This window comes from Arachis ipaensis, chromosome B04 (genome assembly GCF_000816755.2).
Source record: "Arachis ipaensis cultivar K30076 chromosome B04, Araip1.1, whole genome shotgun sequence".
NCBI lineage: Eukaryota > Viridiplantae > Streptophyta > Magnoliopsida > Fabales > Fabaceae > Arachis > Arachis ipaensis.
Genome location: NC_029788.2, coordinates 74,406,287 through 74,421,913, shown reverse-complemented (window position 1 = coordinate 74,421,913; position 15,627 = coordinate 74,406,287).

Sequence of the window (15,627 nt, the reverse complement as noted above, 5' to 3'; positions counted from 1 at the left end):
TCTTGAACACAGCTTCTTTATGAGTCTTGGCCGTGGCCCTAAGCACTTTGTTTTCCAGTATTACTACCGGATACATAAATGTCACAGACACATAACTGGGTGAACCTTTTCAGATTGTGACTCAGCTTTGCTAAAGTCCCCAATTAGAGGTGTCCAGAGTTCTTAAGCACACACTTCTTTTTTGCTTTGGACCTTGACTTTAACCGCTCAGTCTCAAGTTTTCACTTGACACCTGCACGCCACAAGCACATGGTTAGGGATAGCTTGGTTTAGCCGCTTAGACCAGGATTTCATTCCTTTAGGCCCTCCTATCCACTGATGCTCAAAGCCTTGGGATCCTTTGGGAAATCAACAAGAAAACACCAAACTTAAAGTTTGGCACAGGATTTAATAGAAAAAATTATTTTTGAAAAAGGTTTTTAAAGAAATATGATAGCCAATTACCATGAACATAAACACCACGTTCTAACTAATTGAGCTATAGATTTAAAGTGTTTTAACAAGGGATAAATAATAAAAGACTCTAACTAATTGGGTTGTGGACGCACAAGCAGGTGTGATCGCTCCCAACAGAAGGGGTGAAAATGTATGTGCGTACGCACAGGTGGCAAAAACTAGGGTTAGTGTGCATACGCACAGGTCTGTGCGCACGCATAATGCTCTGTTTCTGCAAAAAATTTTAGAACTCTAAGGCACCAAACATGACACCCAGAATATTTTTTTCAAACCCCAAAACATGTTAAAACTCCAAAAACACATTATTCCACTAAGATTACCTAATCAACACCAAAATGCAACTAAACTAAGCTACACAAGATAAGCAATTATTTAAGAAACAAAAGCTAATAGAAGGAAAGGGTTGGAAGGATATTACTATGGTGGGGTGTCTCCCACCTAGCACTTTGATTTATAGTCCTCAAGTTGGACATTTGGGTGATGCCTTTGTCAAGGTAGCTTGTGCTTCCACTCCTCCTTGAATTGCCACCCAAATTTGCTCTTGAATTGACCTCTGGGGTCCTAAATTAAGCACATGAAGTTCTCAAGCAACTCCAAACTAGCAATTAGGATCCATAAGTATTGAATGTTAAAACTTATGCCTAGATCACTCACTCTAGTCTCATGTTCATCTTCTTGTTGATCTTCATTTTTGCACTTGGATAAATAACCTCTTAAATCACCATTGAGGCACTTAAACACTCTCCGGAATCCACTCAATTGAATCTTGCACCATATTTGAACTCCAAATATTGAATTGGCTTCTTTGATGAGCTTTCTATCTCTTTGCTGACTCACATTCCTCTCTTCACCATCTAACACTCTAAGAAGCATTTGAAGTTGATGATCTGTCGCCAAGATAGCATATTGATGTGGACCGATGAAGCTCATTGGTAAAATTTTTACCCACTCAATTTGCTCTTGCACAAGTACCTTTACTTCTTGGTAGTTTAACTCTTCCTCATTAATATTTTGTAGCTTTTCTTCCTCAACCTCCTCTAAGTCCTCCTCATCATTACTCAAATCAAACAATTGGAGGTTGTGTGAAATCTACATCTCCTCTTTAAATTCAATGGAGGAAGATTCATGAAGGTCATTGAGGGGATTGACCAAGGTGGACAAAAAATCATTGATGATGGAATTCACTTGATCAATTTCTATCAATTCTTCATTTACCTCCTCTTGTGCTTCTTGTCTTAACTTCTCATCTTCTACTTGAGCTTGTGAATTTTTTTCACTCCACACTCTTCACTTGAGCTTGGCTCGTCACATTCATCTATGAGAATTTCTTGGTTGTGGCATGAATGCAATGAAGCTAACCAGTTAAAGGTTTCCACTAATGTAGACATGACATGTTCTTGCTTCTTCCGGAACTCTTCTTATTCTTGAATAAGCACTTGGAGTGCTTCTTGTGTGGAAGATGAAACTTGAGGCATTGAAGGTTGATAATTAAACTCATGAGGGTAAGATTTTAGTTTTGTATGTAGTGAGGTGATGGTGTATAGGATTGGTGACTAGAAAGATAAGTGTTTAGGTTCCATGGGGGTGAATTGTGGTTATGGTCTGGATAAATCATAGAGAAACTATGAACAAAACCTATTAACAAAAAGCAACAAGAGACCAAAAAGTGCTATTTATAATATTAACATATTTCCAATAATAAAAAAATATGACACTAATTGCATAGTCCCCGGCAACGACGCCAAAAACTTGTTGAGTGATATTTAGGCTGATTCGGAATTCACAAAATAGAATTTCTTCGTTGATAGCATAGTCTAAACTGGAAATCAAATCCCAACATCAAAGTTTAATTCAAAGATGTCACAATCAACACAAAATAATAATCGGGAGTTTTAATTCCTAGGTTGTCTTCCCTCGGACTATGCAATTAAGGTGTCCACTTTTGGTTGTGAAATCATGGGGTTGTCAATCATATAACAGAAATGTAAAAAGAACTAATGAATAAAAGAACTAGCAAGAGATCAAAAGGAAATTAATGCAATTAAAAAGGAAACAAGATCAAAACTTAGTGAAAATGCGATAAATGCATAAAAGAGCCTTGACTTGGGAATGAGAATTAAGGAATCCTATCATCGTCATAACCACAACTATGGCAATTATAATTAGTTAATCTCACTTCGTCAACCCCAGCATCGAGTAGTAAGTCAAGCAAGCATAAGAAATAAACTAAAAACTAACTAACACATACTCAAAACTATATGAAATTAACCCCAAAAAGCGTATAAAATATCCGCTCATCATTGACCTTAATCCATAAGTCCTAGCTAACTTACTAATTAACTTAGTAAAAAGCTATCGTTAATGGAAACAAGAGCCAACTAACAACCTAAGAATTACCACTAAATGTCGGACATTATGACTCTAGCATCCCAGGAACTCATTTCCCAAGCCAAGGTGTGAAAATCTACTCAAAATCTCTAAGTGGAGTTTTCACAAACACTTAGTGGACAATAAAACAAAACATAGCAAATTGCAAAGAAAAATGAAAACTATAACCAAACTATTTACAATATCAATAATAGAAACTCAATCAAGCATATATAAATCATAAAAGACCAAATTCATAAACAAAAAAGAAATCAAAATTGCATATATTAACAAAATAACTTGAACCATAAGAAAATGTAACAAGAGTAGTGTAATTAAAAAGGAAATTAAAGAGTACTTACAGTAAGAGCAAGCAAAATCCAAGATCAAAACTGAAATTGAACTAATTCTACTATGAACCTTAACAAAAATCCTAAGAGAGCATTTTCTAAACTACACTACTCCTACTCCTAATTATGTTGTCTCATGTAAAAGTGAGCTCTCTTTGATATCAAAATGATCCCCTTTGATATAGCACTCCCAATGGCTTCAGAAACTCCAAAAATTGGGCCAAGAGGCCCCCAAAATCGCGAGCCACGTGCTTCATTAATGAAGTCACGCGCTGGAACTTGTGCGTACGCATAGATGTGTGTGTACGCACACTTGCTGATTTCTCCACTTGTGCATACGCACAGGAGGTTGTGCATACACACAGGAGGTTGTGCGTACGCACACTTCAATGTGTGCTTTTCCTTTGCTTTCTTCATGAAATCTCCCATTTTACATGCTTCCTTCCACTTTTGCCTAGCCATTCTTGCCTATTGGACCTGGAATCACTCACGAAACATATCACGGCATCGAATGGAATAAAAGTGGAATTAAAATGATCAATTTAAGCACAAGAACACATGTTTTCACATTTAGGTTCAATATAGAGAGAAATCACAAAAGTATGCTATTTTGGTGATTAAGTATGAGTTTATGTGATGAAATTCATCCAATTCAAATAATAGAGTATGACTTGGATGGAGGATTAGATTCTTGATGGCTAAAAATCAGAGTTACGCAGCAAAAATTTACGGAATGCAATGGCATATGATAGCTGCGAATAGGAGTAGTAGAATGGTAACTAGAAATATTTTAGGCTTGAATACTTGAAGGGTTTAGTGGGTTAATGTAAATAATGATTTCCAGCAAACTAAGTTTGATTGTGGCTTAAGATTATATTGATTCTGAGTAGGTTGAGGAGATAATTACAGGTGTAATAAGATTTGTGCATAGATTGTAACGGATCAATTTTTGGTTTTGTAAGATGGATTTGGAGAACATTGAATTGAAATGCCGATGTGGTATTGAGGTTGATTTGAGGGAGCTAAGAGTGAGAAGGATGAGTGCGGCATAAGCTTAAATTCGATTAAGTCATGGCACTGTAAATAGGAATAAAGGATGTAAATAGGAAACTGAGCTGATGTTGAGAAATCGATGAATGGTGTCAGGTTGGTTTAAGTTGAGGAAATATTTAATGATGACGATGGGTAAACCAAATTTCGGGAACAAAATTTCTAATTAGGAGGGGAGAATGTAAGAAGTATAATTAATTAATTATTTAATTAAAAATTAAATAAAATATAATTTAATTGTCCCGAATAGATTGAAAATGATAAGAAATATTAAAACAGAAAATTTAATGAAGAAAATAGAATTTAGCATAAAAATCTGATTTATCGCGTAAAAGCGCGTACCAACTCTAATTGGAACGGCACTGTGAGTAAGAAAACAAATTAAATTATGAGTGAATAAATTTAAAAAATTGACTTTTATAATTTGGAAAGATAAAAATAATTTAGAATCGAAAACTGGACACTAATTTTAAAAGTTTTGGCCCAAAGTTGGGCCACCAAGTTTGGCCCAAGTCCAACATATATAGACCCCTTTAATGAGCCATTTCAGCTCATTTCACCACCAAACAAAGAGAGGTGGCACTGAGAGTGAAGGAAGAAGAGAAGAGGGATGACACTATTCACTCCTATCTTCATTTGCTCATAACTTGAGCTACAGTACTCCGATTTGCGTGTCAATTGTGGTCACGCAAAGTTCTCGTCGAGTCCGTCATTTCTATCTAGACAAAGTTGGTAAGAACTCAAAATCTATGCTCCAATTTTTTGCCCTATATATTTTTACATTTTGGGTTTAGTTTTTGAGTGAGTTTTGTAGTTTTGGTTGTTTAGGTGGTGATTAACCTTGGGTTATTGTTGCGTTTTATCCTAATCCACAGTGGATAAGGCAAGAATGCTCTTAAACTTTGTGGTTTGTTATATTTGAGCACTCTAGGCTTGATTTATGGTCATTTGTATGAAAGCTAGCTTAAATTGATGTTGTGTAGAGTAGAATCAATTATTGAAAAGCTTTGAGATTGAGCTCAAGTGGTGATTGCATTTCATTTCTTGTTGGAGGCTTGAAAGCTTGTGTGGAAAGGGCATTTTTGGTGTTTTGAGTTTTACGTGAATCAGCCAAGGTATGGTTTCGGTTTCTTTTAGTTAATATATAATGTTTTGTGAAACTTAGGCTAGTGGACCTTATAATAGGATTGAATTGTATTAAATTGTATGAAATGGTTAATTGATGTTGATGATAAATGATGAGGATTGTGAGCTTTGATAATAGTAAATTGATGAATAATGATTGTGATGGTTTGGAATAGTAAAAATATGGTGTTATTGATGTTTGGATTGGAAAATATTGAGAATGATCATTTATGAGAAGGATTATGGAATACGATGATGAATGATTGATAATAATTGTGAGCATGGCAATTAGTGTGAGATTATATTGTTGGATTGAGAATTTCTGGAATTGTGGAATTATTTAGGTGTTGGAAGGATTGGAAGGTATTTGAGGATTAATTGTATGGTGCAATAATGTTTTGATATTGATTTTGGTTAGGGTTGAATTGGTTTTGGTCTGAGTGTCTTGAAAGTTTTGGTGAAACCTTGTTTTTAACAAATTTTGACGGATTATAATTATTAGAAAAATAATTTAAATACATTAATAAAGTATCATTTATATATAATATATGTAAGGATAATAAAGTAATTTTATACTATTATAATTTTTTCTCTTCCTACTTTTCTTTCTATCTAAACAAAAAAAAATTCTTCTTATTTTCTTCCATCCATTTTCTTTCTTCTCATTTTCTTTCCTCTCATTTTATTTCCTCTCATTTTCCATCAAACATCCAAACAAAGTGTAAGGGAAATAAAAGGAAAGAAAGCAACACGGCTAGCATGTATTCATATATATACATGACACCTATCTTTCTATTTATTAATCACCATTACCCTCCTTACTTCATTTGGTTTCTTTCATCACCGAAACAAAAATCAAGGAAATAAGGGAAAGAAATAGTGACCGAGGGTGAGGAAGAGAAACCGTGGAACCTCCAAGTTTTCGACTCTGATTACTTTAAATCCGTAACTCCAATAAAAAACTAATCCGGTAAAAGTGTTCGTATCCTCTTCCTCTACATGTTCGTGTTACTTTTGTCTAGTAGAAGTTGACAGTGACGTATGGTATGCGAAATCGTGATCGTTCATTCCTTGGTAACGGCGTCAAAAACTTTATACGCACGTTCATAATATTAATTCTTTGTCACAACTTTGCACAACTAACCAGCAAGTGCACTGGGTCGTCCAAGTAATAAACCTTACGTGAGTAAGGGTCGATCCCACGAAGATTGTCGGCTTGAAGCAAGCTATGGTCACCTTGTAAATCTCAGTCAGGCGGATTCAAATGGTTACAGAGTTTTAATAATTAAAAGATAAATAAAATATAAAATAGGATAGAAATACTTATGTAATTCATTGGTGAGAATTTCAGATAAGCGTATGGAGATGCTTTTGTTCCTTCTGAATCTCTGCTTTCCTACTGTCTTCATCCAATCCTTCATACTCCTTTCCGTGGCAAGCTTTATGTAGGGCATCACCGTTGTCAATGGCTACTTCCCGTCCTCTCAGTGAAAATGGTCCAAGATGCGCTGTCACCGCATGGCTAATCATCTGTCGGTTCTCGATCATACTGGAATAGGATTCAGTAATCCTTTTGCGTCTGTCACTACGCCCAACACTCGCGAGTTTGAAGCTCGTCACAGCCATCCCTTCCCGGATCCTACTCAGAATACCACAGACAAGGTTTAGACTTTCCGGGTCTCAAGAATGGCCGCCAATAATTCTAGCCTATACCACGAAGACTCTGATTGTGAATCAAGAGGCTAAGAGATATGCATTCAAGCTTGTTTACATGTAGAACAGAAGTGGTTGTCCTGCACGTGTTCATAGGTGAGAATGGTAATGAGCGTCACATAATCATCACATTCATCATGTTCTTATGTGCGAATGAATATCTTAGAGAAGAAATAGGCTTGAATTGAATAGAAAAACAATAGTACTTTGCATTAATTCATGAGGAACAGCAGAGCTCCACACCTTAATCTATGGTGTGTAGAAACTCTACCGTTGAAAATACATAAGTGATAACGGTCCAGGCATGGCCAAATGGCCAGCCTCCCAAAGAGGGTTCAATCATCAAAAAATGATCCAAAGATAGATAGATGTAAATACAATAGTAAAAAGTCCTAATTATACTAAACTAGTTACTAGGGTTTACAGAAATGAGTAAATGATGCAGAAATCCACTTTCGGGGCCCACTTGGTGTGTGCTTGGGCTGAGCATTGAAGCTTTCACGTGTAGAGGTCTTCCTTGGAGTTAAACGCCAATTTGTAACCTGTTTCTGGCGTTTAACTCTGCTTTGCAACCTGTTTCTGGCGTTTAACTCCAGAATAGGGCAGAGAGCTGGCGTTGAATGCCAGTTTGTGTCATCTAAACTCGGGCAAAGTATGGACTATTATATATTTCTGGAAAGCACTGGATGTCTAATTTCCAACGCAATTGAGATCGCACCATTTGGACTCCTGTAGCTCCAGAAAATCCACTTTGAGTGCAGGGAGGTCAGAATCCAATAGCATCTGTAGTCCTTCTTCAACCTCTGAATCTGATTTTTGCTCAAGTCCCTCAATTTCAGCCAGAAAATACCTGAAATCCCAGAAAAACACACAAACTTATAGTAAAGTCCAGAAATGTAATTTTTATTTAAAAACTAATAAAAATATATTAAAACCTAACTAAATCATACTGAAAACTATGTAAAAATAATGCCAAAAAGCGTATAAATCATCCGCTCATCACAACACCAAACTTAAATTGTTGCTTGTCCCCAAGCAACTAAAAATTAAATAGGATAAAAAGAAGAGAATATACCATAAATTCCAAAATATCAATGAAACTTAGCTCCAATCAGATGAGCGGGACTAGTAGCTTTTTGCCTCTTGAATAGTTTTGGCATCTCACTTTATCCATTAAAGTTCAGAATGATTGGCATCTATAGGAACTTAGATTTTAGATAGTGTTATTGATTCTCCTAGTTCAGTATGTTGATTCTTGAACACAGCTACTTTATGAGTCTTGGCCGTGGCCCTAAGCACTTTGTTTTCCAGTATTACCACCGGATACATACATGCCACAGAGACATAACTGGGTGAACCTTTTTAGATTGTGACTCAACTTTGCTAAAGTCCCCAATTAGAGGTGTCCAGGGTTCTTAAGCACACTCTTTTTTTGCTTTGGACCTTGACTTTAACCGCTCAGTCTCAAGTTTTCACTTGACACCTTCAAGCCACAAGCACATGGTTAGGGACAGCTTGGTTTAGTCGCTTAGGCCAGGATTTTATTTCTTTAGGCCCTCCTATCCACTGATGCTCAAAGCCTTGGATCTTTTCATTACCCTTGCCTTTTGGTTTTAAGGTCTATTGGCTTTTTGCTCTTGCCTTTTGGTTTAAAGAGCTTTTGGCTTTTTCTGCTTGCTTTTTCTTTTTCTTCCTTTTTTTTCGCCATTTTTCTTTTCTCTCTTTTTTTTTCGCAAGCTTTTGTATTCACTGCTTTTTCTTGCTTCAAGAATCAATTTTATGATTTTTCAGATTATCAATAACATTTCTCCTTTTTCATCATTCTTTCAAGAGCCAACATATTTAACATTCATAAACCACAATATCAAAAGACATATGCACTGTTCAAGCATTCATTCAGAAAACAAAAAGTATTGTCACCACATCAAAATAATTAAACTAGTTTCAAGGATGAATTCGAAACCATGTACTTCTTGTTCTTTTGTTTTTAGAATAGTTTTCAATTAAGAAAGGTGATGGATCCATAGGACATTCATAGCTTTAAGACATGGACACTTAAACACTAATGATCATATAGTAAAGACACAAACATAAATAAAACGTAAGGCTCAAAAACCGAAAAACAGGAAAATAAGAACAAGGAGATTAAGGAACGGGTCCACCTTAGTGAGGGTGGCGTCTTCCTCTTCTTGAAGAACCAATGGTGCTCTTGAGCTCTGAAAGAGCGGAGGATTGATGGTTTAGAGGTCATAGTAAACTCTCGTTGTAAGTATAGTTACTAAACCAAGCAATCAACCTTTCTTGCAAACGTTTTGGTTGTCACAAGTAACAAACCCCTAAATAAATTGATAACCGAAGTATTCAAACCTCGGGTCGTCTTCTCAAGGAACTGCAGGGAAGTATGTTCTTATTATTGGTTATGGAGATTGTAAATTGGGGTTTTGAGAATGAGGGAAGAATGGTTTAATCAGCAATTAAAGTAAATGAAGAACAGGTAATTTAAATGGCGAGTAAAATAAATAAATGACTATAAATAAACTTTTGGCAAGGTATGAGAAATTAGAGGTCCTATCCTAGCTATCCTTATCAATGATGATGAGAATTGAATCTTAATTCCACTTTGTTAACCTTAACTAAAATAAAGGAAGGTCAGGGGATTAATTGATTTGATCTTCGAATCCTATTTATTTCCTAAGAAAAGATTGGGATTATTGAAGTTTAATTCAATTAACAAAGATAACAATTATCAATCATGTTTGAGTTTGATAACTCCTGAGTTACTGATTTCTTAACCAAGACCAAAAAGGAGAAAAGTAAATCTACTGGAATAAAAATGTCTTCAGATGGGAATAACAATAATGTAAATAAAAGAAAGCAATATTAAACTGAAATACCTGAAATAACATTAATTCAAAGATGTAATCTGTAACATGGAATAATTCATAAGCCAAATAGGCAACATAACTAATATAAGCATTAAAGTATCTGAAAGCAAGAGATAAATATAAAGTAAAAGAACATTGAAACCTGGGATCGAGAGTCACTCCTAAAACTAAGAGAAATCCTAAATCCTAATCCTAAGAGAGAGGAGAGAATCTCCCTCTCAAAACTAAATCTAAATCATGAAAACTTACTAAAGTGGAGACTCTCCTTGAATGGATGCATCCTCCCACTTCATAACCTCTGGTCTATGCCTTCTGGACTTGGATTTGGGCCAAAAAGGGCTTCAGAATTTGCTGGGAGCATTTTCTGCAATTTCTGGTGCGTGGCCTCTGTCACGCGTCCACGTGGGTCATGCGGTCGCGTCATTTGGAGTTTTTCTTGTCACGCGGTCGCGTCAGTCATGCGACCGCATCATATGTGTTCTGCTTCAGGCGTGCGGTCGCGTCAGTCATGCGGCCGCGTCGCTGCTTCTTCGTGCTTGGCATGCGTCCGTATCGCCCATGCGATCGCGTGGATGCCAGTTTCTTCACAAACTCCGTTTTGTGCTTTCCTTCCATTTTTGTATGTTTCCTTTCCATTCTTTAAGTCATTCCTGCCTTAGAAGATCTGAAACTACTCAACACACTAATCACGGCATCGAATGGAAATAAAGATAATTAAAGTAATTAATTTTAAAGCATAGGAAACATGTTTTTCACATACATCACATAATAAGGAAGGGAAAGTAAAACCATGCAAATAATATGAATAAGTGGATGAAGGATTGAATAAATCACTCAGATTAAGCACAAAATATATCATAAAATATGGGTTTATCAAGCTCCTCTATGTCTCTTCCTTGTCTTTGTTGCTCCTCCCTCATAGCTCTTTGATCTTCTCTAAACTCATGGAGGATCATGGAGTGCTCTTGGTGCTCCATCCTTAGTTGTCCCATGTTAGAGCTTAATTCTCCTAGGGAAGTGTTGATTTTCTCCCAATAGTTTTGTGGAGGGAAGTGTATCCCTTGAGACATCTCAGGGATTTCATGGTGAGAAATTTCCTCATGCTCTTGTTGAGATCCATGATCTCTTGTTTGCTCCATCTTTTTCTTAGTGATGGGCTTATCCTCATCAATTCCAGCCAAATTGCAGAGGTGACAAATGAGGTGAGGAAAGGCTAACCTTGCCAAAGTGGAAGACTTGTTAGCCACCTTATAGAGTTCTTGAGGTATAATCTCATGAACTTCCACTTCCTCCCCAATCATGATACTATGGATCATGATGGCTCGGTCTATAGTAACTTCAGACCGATTGCTAGTAGGAATGATTGAGCGTTGAATAAACTCCAACCATCCTCTAGCTACAGGCTTAAGGTCCAGTCTTCTCAGTTGAACCGGCTTGCCTCTTGAGTCAACTTTCCATTGAGCTCCTTCCACACATATGTCCATGAGGACTTGGTCCAACCTTTGATCAAAGTTGACCCTTCTAATGTAGAGGCGTGCGTTTTCTTGCATCATTGGCAAGTTGAGCGCCAACCTTACATTTTCCGGACTGAAATCTAAGTAATTCCCCCGAACCATTGTAAGCCAATTCTTTGGATTCGGGTTCACACTTTGATCATGGTTCCTAGTGATCCATGCGTTTGCATAGAACTCTTGTACCATTAAGATCCCGACTTGTTGAATAGGATTAGAGAGAACTTCCCATCCTCTTCTTCTAATCTCTTGTCGGATCTCCGGATACTCATTCTTTTTGAGCTTGAAAGGAACCTTAGGGATCACTTTCTTCTTGGCCACAACTTCATAGAAGTGGTCTTGATAGACCTTTGAGATGAATCTCTCCATCTCCCATGACTCAGAGGTGGAAGCAATTGCCTTCCTTTCCTTTTTCTTGAGGTTTCTCTGGCCTTAGGTGCCATTAATGGTTATGGAAAAACAAAAAGCAATGCTTTTACCACACCAAACTTAAAATGTTTGCTCGTTCCCGAGCAAAAGAAGAAAGAAAGAAGGAGAAGAAGAACAAAAATGGAGAAGAGGGAGAGAGGTGTGTATTCGGCCAAGGGGAAGAAGAAAGGGTTGTGTTGGGTGAAAATGAAGAAGGAATGAGGGGTTTATATAGGAGTGGGGGAAGGTTTTAGGATTCGGCCATTAGGGTTGGGTTTGGGAGGGAAAAGAGTTTGAATTTTGGAGGTAGGTGGGGTTTTTGGGAAAGAGAGGATGGATGTGAGTGGTGAAGAGGTGATGGGGAAGAGTGATTGAGGTGATTGGTGAAGGGTAATTGGGGAAGAGAGTTATAAAAAGGTGTGAAGTGGAGAACAGAAAAGGTGGGGATCCTATGGGGTCCACAGATCCAGTGGGGTCAAGGACTTAACATCTCTGCTCCAATTAGGCGTGTAAAACCGCCCTTAGAATGCATGTCTGGCGTTAAACGCCAGCTTGCTGCTTGTTTATGGCATTTAACGCCACTCCATGCTCTGTTCTGGCGTTAAACGCCAGTCTGGTGCTTATTTCTGGCGTTTAACGCCAGCTTGATGCTTCTTTCTGGCGTTAAACGCCAGTTTGATGCTTCTTACTGGCGTTTAAACGCCAGTAAGTTCTTCCTCCAGGGTGAGCTATTTTTAATGCTGTTTTCATTCTATTTTTTATTTTTCAGTAGTTTTTGTGACTCTACATGATCATCAACCTAAAAAAATAAAATAACAATAGAAAATAAATAGATATAATTAAATAACATTAGGTTGCCTCCCAACAAGTGCTTCTTTAATGTCAATAGCTTGACAGTGAGCTCTCATGGAGCCTCACAGATGTTCAGAGCATTGTTGGGACCTCCCAACACCAAACTTAGAGTTTGAATGTGGGGGTTCAACACCAAACTTTGAGTTTGGTTGTGGCCTCCCAATACCAAACTTAGAGTTTGACTGTGGGGGCTTTGGTTGACTCTGCAGTGAGAGAAGCTTTTCATGCTTCCTCTCCATGGTTACAGAAGGAGATCCTTGAGTATTAAACATAAGGTTGTCCTCATTCAGTTGAAGGACTAACTCTCCTCTGTCCACATCAATCACAGCCTTTGCTGTGGCTAGGAAGGGTCTTCCAAGGATGATGGATTCATCCTCATCCTTCCCAGTGTCTAGAATTATGAAATCAGCAGGGATGTAAAGGCCTTCAACCTTTACTAACACGTCCTCTACTAGTCCATAAGCCTGTTTTCTTGAGTTGTCTGCCATCTCTAATGAGATTCTGGCAGCTTGCACCTCTAAGATCCCAAGTTTTTCCATTACAGAGAGTGGCATTAAGTTTATTCCTGACCCCAGGTCACACAGAGCCTTCTCAAAGGTCATGGTGCCTATGTTACAGGGAAATAGGAATTTACCAGGATCCTATTTCTTTTGAGGTAATTTCTGCCTATCCAATGCATTCAGTTCATTGGTGAGCAAGGGAAGTTCATCTTCCCAAGTCTCATTACCAAATAATTTGGCACTCAGCTTCATGATTGCACCAAGGTATTTAGCAACTTGCTCTTCAGTAATGTTTTCATCCTCTTCAGAGGATGAATACTCATCAGAGCTCATGAATGGCAAAAGGAGGTTCAATGGAATCTCTATGGCCTCTAGATGAGCCTCAGATTCCTTTGGTTCCTCAAAGGGAAACTCCTTATAGGTCAATGGACGTCCCAGGAGGTCTTCCTCACTAGGATTCACGTCCTTCTCCTCCTCTCTGGGTTCGGCCACACCAAGTGAGGTTATGGCCTTGCACTCTCTTTTTGGATTCTCTTCTGTATTGCTTGGGAGAGTACTAGGAGGAGTTTCAATGACCCTTTTACTCAGCTGGCCCACCTGTCCCTCCAGATTTCTAATGGAGGACCTTGTTTCATTCATGAAACTTAGAGTGGCCTTAGATAGATCAGAGACTATATTTGCTAAGCTAGATGGATTCTACTCAGAATTCTCTGTCTGTTGCTGAGTGGATGATGGAAAAGGCTTGCTATTGCTAAACCTATTTCTTCCACCATTATTAAAGCCTTGTTGAGGCTTTTGTTGATCCTTCCATGAGAAATTTGGATGATTTCTCCATGAGGGATTATAGGTGTTTCCATAGGGTTCACCCATGTAATTTACCTCTGCTATTGCAGGGTTCTCAGGATCATAAGCTTCTTCTTCAGAAGATGCCTCTTGAGTACCCTTGGATGCAGCTTGCAATCCATTCAGACTCTGAGAAATTATATTGACTTGCTGAGTCAATATTTTATTCTGAGCCAATATGGCATTCAGAGTATCAATTTCAAGAACTCCCCTCCTCTGAGGCGTCCCATTACTCACAGGATTCCTTTCAGAAGTATACATGAACTGGTTATTTGCAACCATGTCAATGAGTTCCTGAGCTTCTGCAGGCATTTTCTTTAGGTGAATGGATCCACCTACAGAATGGTCCAATGACATCTTTGATAATTCAGACAGACTATCATAGAATATATCCTGGATGATCCATTCTGAAAGCATGTCAGAAGGACACTTTTTGGTCAGTTGCTTATATCTCTCCCAAGCTTCATAGAGGGATTCACCTTCTTTCTGTTTGAAGGTTTGAACATCCACTCTAAGCTTGCTAAGCTTTTGAGGAGGAAAGAACTTGGCTAAGAAAGCTGTGACCAGCTTATCCCAAGAGTTCAGGCTATCTTTAGGTTGAGAGTCCAACCATATTTTAGCTCTATCTCTTACAGCAAATGGGAAAAGCATAAGCCTGTAGACCACGGGATCAACCCCATTGGTCTTAATAGTATCACAGATTTGCAAGAATTCAGTTAAGAACTGAAAAGGATCTTCTGATGGAAGTCCATGAAACTTGCAATTCTGTTGCATCAGAGAAACTAATTGAGCCTTTAGCTCAAAATTGTTTGCTCCAATGGCAGGGATTGAGATGCTTCTTCCATGTAAGTTGGAATTTGGTGCAGTAAAGTCACCAAGCATCTTCCTTGCATTGTTATTATTTTCGGCCATGTCTCCTTCTTTTTCGAAAATTTCTATCAAATTTTCTCCAGAGAATTGTGCTTTAGCTTCCCTTAGCTTTCTCTTCAGAGTTCTTTCAGGTTCAGGATCAGCTTCAACAAGAATGTTCTTATCCTTGTTCCTGCTCATATGAAAAAGAAGAAAACAGAAAAGAAGAGGAATCCTCTATGTCACAGTATAGAGATTCCTTTATGTGAGTAGAAGAAGAAAAGAAATTTGAACGCAGAAAGACGGAGAGGGTTCGAATTTTTTAAGAAGAAGAGAAGTGTTAGTAGATAAATAAATAATTAGAAGGAGATGAGAGATGGAAGAATTTTCGAAAATAATTGAAAAGAAAAGAAAAATATTTTTGTTTCTAATTTAAAATTAAAATTAAAATTCCAAAATTTAAAAAAAGAAAATGAAATTAAATTAAAAGTTAAAACAATTAGTTAATTAAAAAGGAATTTTGAAAAAGAGGAAGGTGATTTTCGAAAATTAGAGAGAGAATTAGTTAGGTAGTTTTGAAAAAGATATGATTGAAATAGTAAACTTTTAAAATCAAACAAAAAGTCAAGTAGTTAATTGAAAAAGATTTGAAAATCAATTTTTGAAAAGATAAAAAGTTAGAAAAGAAGTTAGAAAAGATTTTGAAATTGATTTTGAA